Source organism: Peromyscus eremicus, chromosome 15 (genome assembly GCF_949786415.1).
Source record: "Peromyscus eremicus chromosome 15, PerEre_H2_v1, whole genome shotgun sequence".
Classification (NCBI taxonomy): domain Eukaryota; kingdom Metazoa; phylum Chordata; class Mammalia; order Rodentia; family Cricetidae; genus Peromyscus; species Peromyscus eremicus.
Genome location: NC_081431.1, coordinates 1,029,598 through 1,041,790, shown reverse-complemented (window position 1 = coordinate 1,041,790; position 12,193 = coordinate 1,029,598).

The following is a 12,193-nucleotide window of genomic DNA, read 5'->3' as shown; positions in this document are numbered from 1 at the left end:
ACTGGTATGGAGAGTGGCTGAACACTCAGGTGAGGGGCCCATGACTCTCCCTACTCCCTCCTTCTAAGAGAGAATGTCAACAGTCATCAAGCCTAGCTGTGATGATCTTTGGGGAGTAGGCTTAGCTGGATTCCTGATGATGATGGAAGTTTGGCTCAGAGGATAGTCTTGTACAACTTGGATTATTATGAATGATATGAGACTTTTTCCCTGGCCATGGAGGCCACAGCACCTCATTTTCATTTCAAAGAACCATCTTTCTTTTCCTTTTATGTCCTGAAGTGGCCCAAAAGAGGCCAAACCCTGAGCTATCATATTAGTAAAACTAAACATATTTTTTACAGTAGTAAGTGTCATACGTCCCCAGATTTTCTCTGCACCTCCTCCATTTATAGGCATTATTTAAGGAACAAGGTCTTGTTTAGCTTTGCCTACACAGGGCCAGTAAAAACCCACTGAACTGGAGTGAGTGTAGTATATTGGCTAGTGTCCCCAGAACACAGATCTCATTTCTACCACTCACTCTCTAAGCAAACCACCTATTCTTGACTGCATTAGTCTGTTCATTTGTGTAACAGATGTTTCAATCAATCCCTATTATGGGCTGATCTCTGGTACTTGGAGTATAGTAATGAAAGAAGCAGACACCAGGTTTCACCCATGGAACTTACAATACAGTATAGAAGGCAAGTATTAAATAGTAAGTACTTCAAATAAAAACCCCAGGATGTGCATAGTAAAGTACAACACAAGCAGGCAGGAGAGAAATCCTTAAGGAAGATAAGAATAAACTAGAACCTACAGGACAGGTAAGAGATTTCCTAAGAGGTGACTGGGGAAGGAGGATGATGGGTATGGTGATTTGAATAAGAAATGTTTCCACAGGCTCAAGTAAGTTGAACACTTGTTGTCCAGTTAGTGGTTCTGTTTTGGGAGGTTGTGGAAACTTTAGGCGGTGGAGCTTGCCAGAGGAAGTTGCTGGCCAGTAGTGGTGGGGGTGACGCCCTTTGAAAGGTTATGGCCTCACCTCATTGCATCTCACTTTTTCTGCTTCTTGCATGTAGATGGAAGTATTTTCAATTAGTTTCCTGCTCTGGTTGCATGCTGCCATGCCTCGTCTACCATTGTGGACTCTCCTTCTGGAACCATAAGCCAAGATAAACTCTTTCTTTTATGAGTTGTTTCTTGTTATGGTATTTTATAATTGCAATAGAAAGCGGGTGCATGGTGGGTAAGAGATTCCCTGAGGAGTGATTGAGGAGGGAAGGAGTGCAAAAAGGGTAAAAGATTTCCTAAGAGGTGATGGGAGATAGAAAAGGTGCATGATGGGTAAGAGTTTCTCTGAGAGGTGACTAGAGAAGGAAGAGGTGCATGGCAAGGAGCCAGTATTCTAGGGAAGAGAAACTGTAGAGACAGGGAGAACAGAGGGGCTGCGTGAGGTGGACCCAACAGGAGAGGTGGGTTTGGACTTCCCCTTTGAGCAGGGCAGACAGGGGAAGGATCAGAAAATCTTTCTTCAATCACACCAGCCTGAAGAAATGCTACCCCCGAAGGTGGCACAGCCTATGTGGCTTCTGAATCACAAATACGTCTCCCCACACAGCTTTCTTGTTCTTGGGTCTGCCAGACCATTCCACAGTGATCTCTGATTGTTTTCTCTTGGCATTCTGTTCCTTCAGTTGCCAGATGCCCCATCATACATACAGGGTGCTTAGGTTTTGACAAAGCCATGGGATACAAGAGTGCTGACCAGGATCCAGCCCAGATGCCACAAATAACCAAATACAGATCTCCAAGTGTCCACATTTGCCTTAGGTCATTTTGTGTTCCTATAACAAACAGTTGTGGCTGGGTACCTTGTAAAGAAAGGAGGCTTATTCAGTTCACAGTTCAGAGGATCCAACAGCACACTGCCAGTATCAGCTCAACTTCTCATAAGGGTCATATGGCAATTTATCTCACAGTGGAAAAGTGGACACAGGAAGTGAGTAAGCATAAAAAAATCACATTCTTCAGAGATGGAATGGGGGTTCTGGACTTGTTTTATAACAAGTCTCTTGAAAGGTGTCCAATCCTGTCTATATAAGTGAGCAATGGCTACTGGGAGAAAAGAACTAACCACTCTTAAAGTCCCAAACATCTCTCAACACTGTTACCTAGGGGCCAAACCTCAACACCCAACACAAGTCATCGTGAAGACAAACCATATTCAAACTCTAGTGTCATTCGGCCTCTTGGGACTTTTCTTGTCTACAATATTCAGAATCCTCCACATTTTATGAAATGGTTGGGAAGGAGATAAGTAAATTAACTGCAGTAAGAATTTTAGAACTCTGTGAATGTGTGCAATGATGTTATTAACAAAAGGTGGTTTGGTGGGCAGGTTTCATCTAACAGGACCTTCCTGCCCAGGAGACTTATTCAATCACAAAGTGGCCTGTGGCCTGATCTTGCATTTTTAGACAATAGGTGTAGCCACTGAGGGCTGAGGCCAGCCTCTGGAAAACCAGGATATCCTGGCAGAACTTGCCTTTGGTCACTTCTGCTCTACAAGCCACCCTACCTTCCCTTACAAGGGAATTGATATTGGATTTGATAAGGGAATTGAATTGATACTTCTCAAGTGTCAAGATTAATTGATAGTTTTTCAAACAGGGCCACTCACAATAAAATGACCCAGGTATGTATCAAACCTGTAAATGCCTGGGTCCCATTCCAGACCCACTAAATCAGAACTTTACCAATGCTTAAGTCCCCCAACTTTGTCTGGCACACAGAATCCTATGCTTTGATCTTAACCTCAGAGAGAAAAAGACACAGGTTCTACCAACCAGACTTAGGCTGCACATCTGTACCTCTGATCACAGACAATACTTATCTCTCTACCTTTGGTAAGGGCTGTGAGGGTTAAATGGACTAAAACGTGTACAGTGCTTAAAACAGCACTTGGCACTTGGGAAGTGCTTGATAAATGGCCCAATTTGTGTGTCACCCTGGTCTCTTAGTGGCCCTGTGTGTGGGCAGATGGGGAACTAATGTCTAGAAAAGCAAAGTGAGTTACCAGAGGTCACACAGCTAATTAGCAGCTGAGAAAGACTCAGGCCAACGCATCTAACTCCCTATCCAGCTGTGTCCACCACACTAGGCTGCTTCCTTCATGCTCTGCTCTTTCTTAAACACTCCTCTTCTCTGCACAGGTCTCTGGGTAGCCAAGTGGAGCTCGGCATGCCTCCCTTTCATTAGCAATTTATCTCCACATTCCTTTGTATCTTGCAAACAGATAACCAACCCGAGCCCAGCTGACCTCCAGAATCCCTTCAGACATAATTGAGTTTGCATTATCTGACAGGTAGCCCATCTTCTAACATTTAGGTAAATTGCAGAGCTGCTGCCCTTGACCTGTATAACCTGCCCCAGGGCATTGAACCCTTTGTTTTTCTTGCCACAAACTCTTCCCTGTGTCCCCTCCCAGCCACCTCTCCTTTTCATACAGTCCCACTACTTGTGTTCACTGAAGTGGATGCTGTTTTAATGCTAAGCACGCAGAAACATAAAGCCAAAACCACTCCCATTGCAGAGCCCAGCCCTGCCTTTTTTGAGACAGGGAGATTTAATTTAGATAGAGATGTTTTTTGGAGATACCAATGTCCCAGCCTACCCTTGAGGAACAAACAAACAAGGCAAGAGCCTCTTAAAGCCAGAGGCTGGAGAAGACTACCAGTGACATCCCTCCTCCCAGGCCAGACTCCTGCACCTGCCCTTCTCCTTTTCTTGTGGAGATTTCAGTTCTTTCTGTGTTTGACATCTTAGCCCATCTAGAATACTTCATCCATGCCCTCCACCCACTTGGGCTGATGTGATTTTGTGAATCTGAGTTGAGTTAGTGATTTGTTTTCTCTCTTCCTTCCTCTCCACATACACCTGCTTTTCCCTGTTCCTCACTCTTGCAACCCAGACACAAGTAAAATGGGATTGGATATCATTTCAAGGACTTAGAATGTGTGCTTGTAAAGTGAGGAGGCTTAACCTGGATCTTTTGAAACAGGTCTCCCATCTCTGATGCACTATGGTCCTCTGGCTGGCTCATACTTCCCTTGCAGGCACAAGGCCAGTGACACTATCAGAAAAGGCATTTTGCAGCTTCTTTGCGACTTGATGGCAGAGGTTCACAGACTCTTTCCATTCCTCACATCATTAATGTTTTAATAGTTTTTTTTTTCATAGTCCTGTGAGCCAAATGAGAATACCTAACAGTTCCCCTTATTAAGTAGGTAGGTGCAAAGGACTTAATGAGTTATTTATGTATATTTTGAAAATACATATAGCTTGTAAGGGAAATACTCTTTCAATTTTCGTCTTGAATAATAATTACCAGCTAATAGTACTGCAAGCTTTCTCAAATGGGAATCAGACCACATACTCCCCCCCACTTCCATTTCTTGTTCTGCCTTGACTTTGCATTTAGAGAAGTTTCTAAAGAGTCTGGCTTGAGAAACTGGAAGAACTGTGTACATTTTCTTTTATTTCAGACTCAAGCTGGAAACATAAGTTAGAAGATAACATATACTTAGGCAACTCAGACCTGTTTGTCTGACACTGTTTGCTAAACATACATACACATATACATTCAGGCCCAAAGGCCAAAGGAGACATTGATTAACCAGGTAGGCTATATGGATCTGCATTCCTTAGGTAATTTTTTAGCCTTATGCTGAATGTACTTGAATAAGTAATCAGAATCAAACAATTAGGTATTACAATATTTTTGCAAATAGCTGCTGAGCTTGGTAAAGTGTTGTTCAGAGACATAAATCCTATCTCAGTCCCACAAGTGAAGATGCCTATCTCAGCTAAGGTTCAGTATGTAAGAACCAGACCACGATTTTCGTCTACATCTTTGTAAATCCAGGAACTAAAGTTTTCCCACTCACATTGCCTTTTAGAAAGTGTAAGTCTTTCCTCCAAGAATGTCAAATGGGCTACTTTGCAGGAATACCCAAATATTGCACCTCAGAGCCCATGACAAACCAGTGATGGGCTGTCTTTCTGTAGCCAAGCCTACCTTTGTATTCAGCTCTAAAAATAGCACATTTTCTCTGTTGATCTCTGAAGGCCTCAGCTACGAGAAAGCTGCACCCTTCTCAGTGGCTGCGAAGATGTTTGTTTTGCCTGGTTCATTTCACCATCAGCTGTATAAAGACCTCTCTTCCTGTTTTCTCCCCTTCCTCAGCAATTAAAGGAAAGGATATGCAGAGTTCTTTAAACAGAAGAGTCAAAAGCTATAAAGGAAGTGGCATTTGTTTCACATGGAGAATGGGTAAGTAAGAGTCAGTACCTTTAAGTTATAGAAAATTCATTAGACTAAATACCCCATGGGCATTTATATCTCCCTCTGGCCAAATGGGTCTTGAAACCCAAATTCTACCCATACAGCAAATATCAGGAGGCACTGTGGCCTATGGCTCACTCTCCATGACCAGAATTAATGGAGGAGGTGATGTATCAAGGCCTGGAATGAATGCACAGCTCCTATTTATCCTTTACCGACAACTCAGATATGTTAAGACTATGGATATAAGATAAGCAAAAGCCTTACCTCAGCCTTGGCAGGTATGTAGGTTCAACGATCACCAAGACAGTCCCCAGCTCTAACCTGCAACAGCGGCCCCTTCTGTGCAGAGAGAGCTTCACCTGGCATCTTGCCCAGTACCAGTCATTGCCACATCCCATTCTTCCTCCTCCTTTGTTCAGACAAAAGCTCTCAACTTATGAAAAACAGGTTTTGTTTTTTCTTATTCCTATCAAAGCCTGCCATGACCCAATATTCCTTAGATATCCTCCGCTTTGTAAAACTTTAATACAAATCTTTTAGTCACCCCACCTAGGGAAAACTTTGTTTGCAGAAAGGCTCTGCTGCATTCTAGGAATCTGATGACCAAGAGCAGCTGACCCTTTCCCCTTTTCCTTCATTTCCTTTGTGCCAATTATGAACTAACCAATTAATTCATATTGTGAGGTTGACCTTCCACCAATGGGATGTGATACAGTCACCATCTCTGTTAGAATAAAAACAAAATGAACTTCCCTTCCAGCCCTAGTGCCATTCCTGGCCCAATTTGGGTTGTAGGATACCCTTTGTGCAAAAAGAAATTCCTGATACTTTCATTTTGTTTGTTTATGTCTTTGTGTAATATCAAGATTATTCTTTTCAACACACATGTTTATTACTGAACCAACCAGACAAAATGCAAAGCCTGTAGATAAAAGGAAACCTGTTTTCCCAGAGAAACATATCCAGTTGTGCAGAGGACAGTGACCTTGACTATGCCCTCTCAGGAACAACCCTTCATAGACCCATCTACGTCCTTCTCTGATGTCTCCTCTTGGATCAGACTATATCATACGCCCTCATATAAATCCACGAGAGAGCAGGGCCATGCTTGACTAAGAATCACTTAATCCTGAAAGCCCTGTGAGAAAACATGGAAGAAATACAATCAAAAGCACATTCCACAAGGGCAGTGAAAAGGAGAGGGGTTTCATCCTTCTCCTTGTTTTCATGGAGAAACATTTTTCTTTTGCTCTACAGGTCTGTAGTTTCACAGAGGCATAGGGTCATATATATCTACTTCTATAGTGAAGACACAGAAATCTTACAACAAAAATTCTTGGCATATTCCTTTGCAGTCAATTCCTACCCTCACCTAGGCCTATAAATCTGCTGTAGTTTTGCAAACTATTAATTATAGCTTATATAAACTAATATTTTTATAATTAGAATTGGAAAGTATTTACATTGGATTCTTTTACTGATCTGTTCCTCTTCACTGCTAAACAGTACCTCTGTATGCATGTGCCAGTATATGTCTATTCTTCTGTCAAAACATGCTTTGTGGCTTCAAGTTTGGGGTGTCAGTGATTATAGATGCAATGAATATTTGCATACAAGATTTTCTGCTAAGATAGACTTTCATTTTCCTTAGGTAAGTATCCAAGAATGGAGTTGCTGGGTCATATGGGGAACATATGCTTAATGTTATCAGAATTATAAAACTGCTTTCTGAAATAACTTTACCAGCAGTGTGTGCCTGCACTGGGTGCCAGGTAGGTGCCCTGCCTCCCACACACGGTCAGGTACTCTCTTTTCTCTTTTGTAAACTCAAATTGTTACAACAGTTGTCTAGTGAGATCTTAGTTGTGGTTTTTAACTGGCATTTTTTCTAATGTCTTTAAAAATATTTATCCATTGTTTATTGAGTAGTTTGTCCTGTTATTATTGAGTTTCAAGGGTTTTATACATTCTGGATACAAATCCTTTGTGTTTTATAAATATTTTCTCTGCTTTGCAGCTTGTCTTTTCATCTTGTTGACAGTGTCTCTTGAACAGTTTTCAATTTTTTTTTGAATTCTAGTTTGTCAATGTTTTCTTTCATAGGTCACGCTTTTGATGTTGTATCTAAGGAATCTTTGCTTAGCCCAAGGTTACAAAGATTTTCTCCTGTTTTCTCTAAAAGTTTCTTAGTTTGAAATTTTAGTCTCTGGTCTATTTTCGGCTCCATGCTTGCTTTTCATTGGTGATCTTTCAAGGACTGAGGCAGAAGTAGACAGTGAAATTCAGCTTGGTACCCTCGAGTCAGTCTTGTGACAGTTAACTCACCACCTCCTGAGGGTTCTCATGCTGGAGGATGCATGTTGGGCTCTGATATCAAATGCCCAGAGTTTGGATCTGTTTCCCATGCCCTGTATGGTAATGGAGGAGGTTACTGGACGCGCTCATCTCTAGCCAAATGTACCGACAGCAGCAAAGCGAAGACTGATGCCAGGACTTAGTTCTGGACTTTAGAGCAGAGCCAGGAAGTTCAAACATGGCTCTTAGCTAGGGAGCCATAGTGGGTTATCTCCTCCATGCTAGGACAGCAGCAGGGGCATGTGATTGGCCCATGATATCCTGAACAGGGTGACTGAGCCTCCAGCATAGCCTCTCACCGAGTTCACAGAACGTAATGCCCTCCAGGTATCTCTCTCTGATACTACCTTTGGCAATCACTGTTTTTACTGATTTCCTCTTCCCAGTCTCCTCATTGCTCTGATTTTGGTTTTCACAGAGCTTCTGTCAGCTTTTTAATGGACCCTTTCCTCCAACAAAAGCACAAAGACTCTCATACCCTAGTTAAAAAAAAAAAGAAAGCTTAAAAGCCATAGCTAGATATGACCAAAGATATTGTCCTACATGCCCTCAACTTCAAAATGGACATTCCCTAAAATCTAGATGCAGGACAATGGGACCTGGAGTTTGAGGATATACTGTTTGGGGACTCAGAAAATCTTAGTTCTGGCACTTATGTTTCTCCCTTGGGAAAAGCACTTACTTTGATTTCACAATCTCAGAGTAAAGCATATTAAAATCTGTACTTGGTTGTGTGAGTACTAGGATGAAATAATCACTGTATGTGAAATAGCTGGTACTTTGTGGAAACTTTCATAATTACAAGGACAAAGTTGGCTGAGCCTTCTCCACCCTCCTCTCCAAGATTCACAGAGTTCTTCTTCAGATAGGCTGCCTTCCATCTAATCAAGATGCCCCCTGCTGCTACCCCAGCTCATCCCTGATGATCCTATCCAGTCAATGGCCCTTAGACTATCAGACAGGAGTCGAGAACATCCTAATGGCTTTTGAATTCTTTGAAAAGTACATGTGTATGGATAGTGCACTGCACTTGTGAGAACTTGTCTCAGATCAATTACTGTAAATGCCCTAAACAGCCTCAATTGATTGCTATGTGTGATCTGAACTTCTGATTAATAGAGGCTTTGTTTAAAAGGGACTGCTTTTCTGAAAGAGAAGGGGGAAATCGGGACCTATTCTTGCCAATATCCTGAATTATGAGGCTGCAAAACTGTCTCCATTTTCAAGTGTCTATGTCCAGTGATCTGATACTCTCTGGGCAAGTCTGACCTGGGTGGACAGGACTCCTGTGTGGGGTATTTTTAGAAAGAATCAGCTGGAATGATCTTATTCCAGCATAAATTTTCACCAGATTGCCTGTGCTAAACATGCTGTTTTACCATCCTGAGGGAAGGGAAGAAGGGGCAGGCTGTCTTGTGTCTTGTGTGTCTGTTGATTCCTCACAGCCCTTTGGGCCTTTGTCTTGAATTCCCTTGACTTTGAGGTTGCAACATCAGTCTTCCTCCTTCTGATACCCCCATTCTTGTAGGACTCATGTAGAGATATAATTCCTATGTTTACATGAGTATTCTTTTGCCTTGAAGTCTTAAAATGCTAATGTGAAGCTGGGTGAGACTTCTATAGGCCGGACTCTGACCTCAAATATTAATCACATGTGGATAGCAGAGAGGAGTGCTGGACATTGTGTAGAGGAGGTGGAAGTTCCCCCTGAAGCACAATAAGGCAAACAAATCAAAATCAAACTCCCATTTAAAAACATTTCACTCACCAGCAGGCTATTCATTTTTCTCTGGTGTACATCTTGTTTTTGATCAGACAGAAGCAGTGATCTGATCAACTTTTCGATTGAACAAGAAAGAAAACAAGACACAGCCAATTCATATCATGCTTGTGGTTTTGTGTAGAAATTTCCCTCTTTGAATCTCGTGCCTGTTTATTGTGATTTATTTCAAAGATGCTTTTCTTGTCTCCCTCACTTATTCTCCTTTCCCATAACTCTCCTCTCTACCCCTCCAGTACTTTCTATGTTGGGGAGTTATTCAAAATTTAGAAAAGTTCAACAGTCTAGAGAGCCGAGTCTGCATGCTGGGCAGTCACTGACTAATGGTCTTGGAAGAGCCTGTCTGGAGTTACCTCCTCCCTCAAGCCACGTCACATGGTTCTCTGAACCAGGCTGGGTGCAGTCAGCCCTAGTTTGGGAATAATACAGTGTGTCCATTCTATCCAGGGTTAGTGTGAAGCACACACTGTCTCCTTGACAACTAGCCTTTGTTTACTTATTAAGCCCCTTCATTATGCCGAGACCAGAGCAAAGTACTTCAACTTGGGATAGTTGATCTCCATTCCAAAAAGTATTATATGATTTAACTAATAGCTCCATCTACCTTCCTTTTGTTTTATTTTGGAATAGGGTCTTGCATGTAGCCCAAGTTGGTCTGGAATTCTCATCCCTTCTCAGCCTCCCAAGCTCACCACTGTGTCTAGCTTTCACTCTCCTCATTTTAACTATAGGGTGTTCACAGAGCCTTCCCACTGTTGTTTGAACTCAGTGCTGCTTTGATTCTGACATTCTTTTTGTGAACATCATCTACTCGTTCAGAAAATGCCAATAAAGTAAAACAGCAAAGTAGTTACATTGACATGCAACGTAGACATCTGAGCTTTTCTTTGGGATTTTTTTTTTAAAGATTTCTGTTAAATATACCTCCTGTAATTTATTGCAGTCTCATTTTATCTCAAATGACCTGGTGTATTTGCTTATCTCAAAGCAGGGTGAGATGACAGCAGGAATACAGCATTCCTGGTCCTAGCTAAGTCTGCTGCTACCTAGATGTGAAAAGAAGGCATGTGCGCTGGAGGAAAAGTTTCCATCTTTTCTACAATGTTACTTTTGAGCACAAAGCTGCTAACAAATAAATGATAGACAAGCAAATCAGATGAGTTCTGTTCTGGAGGTCCCCATGACCATCCAGTGATTTATCTCTTCACAAAATCAGTCCCCTGAGGCTATTTCATGGGTTTGTGACCAGATCACATTTTCACAATGAGGCTGTCTGGAGAAGGAAGAGAAGCAACCTAGGTATGCTGACCTATTACCCCCAGACCTGACTCTACCCAGTGCCTATCTGCCTTTGTGAGGGTTCTCAACCAAATGTCTATGAATGCACAAGGAACTTGAGTTCAAGGACTTTGTAATCACCAGCTCTGACCTTTGATCCACCACTAGGCCAGTGGCACCCAGCTGAGTGATAGCATATTAACCACAGTATTTGTTAATTTATCCATTCAACAAATGCGAAGCACCGCTCCATTAGGTGTTAAGGATATAATCAGGACAAAAATCAATAAAAGTCCCTGCCTGTTTTATTAGATAAATAGATATGAGAAGCACCAGGATGAAAGATAATGTCAGAAGGTCCATAACAACAATTAACAGAAGCAGCAGCACACCCCTAGGCCCAGTTCAGCTCCTGCCTGCCTGCCCCTCCTCCTCCCTCTATTGGCCATTCTGTATTCTTCTTTGCCTTAGCCAGCCGCCTCTCAGCCCTGGGACTTAATCTTAGCAGGACTTGCTGAACTCACCGGTGTGTACACTCCTGGGTCCACGTCTCCAGCTGCTCCCTGATGCCCTTCCTCTTCTCTAGGGCTCATCCCCATGCTCTTCCACTATCTCTCACTCTGATCCAACCTTTAAGCTTTCTTGAATTGTTCTCTTCCAAGAAGAACTCCCCTTCACTGTGGCCTGTGTTCCACACTCTAATGTTAGGAACCTCAGGGTCACCTCCAGTTTTTTATGATGCTTGCTCCAGCATCTGTTTCAAGGATATGAATGGAAAGGAAACATTATATTCAAATACCCTAAATCAAGAGATGGTCATTTCCAGTACATGTACATATGAGCAGTCCTTATATTAAGCCCTCATCTGAATGAACACAGCTGGCTGTGGGTACAGACTCCCAATGCTTTGTGGCCCCTAGACTGACATTTATTTGCAGAACAATACTGCCATGGAGACGGGCTGCTCTGTTTATTCAACCATATGCCTAATGTGCTCTGAATCTCTTTTAGTTCTTCTCTCAGTGATATCTTACTGCCGCCAGGGTCTTGGGGTTAATTATATACCTTCCTACATTTAAAATAATTTCCCTTCTTAATCCACTTAAAACATGTGTCCCTCAGAACAGAATGCTGGTCTCCCTCATCTGGAGATGTCATTTAACCCAGTGCCTAAGTGGATTTTCAGATGCACTGATCACAGTCCAGCTCTCTGTGCATAGCTGCCCCTCCCACCATGTCAACAGCTGCTGTTCCTCCTGGCCTGCTGGCCTGCCGGCCCTGTGGTGCTTGCTCATTTTGTCTGTAGAACTGCCCTTCTCAGACAAGCTGTTTACCTGACTCCTGGTCTCCACAAACTCTAAAGCCACTAGCTTTGGGAGTTTCGCAATGGACAACTATGTCCAACCTCTTTTCCAGGTTAGGAAATCTACTTATTGACAGTTATTGTT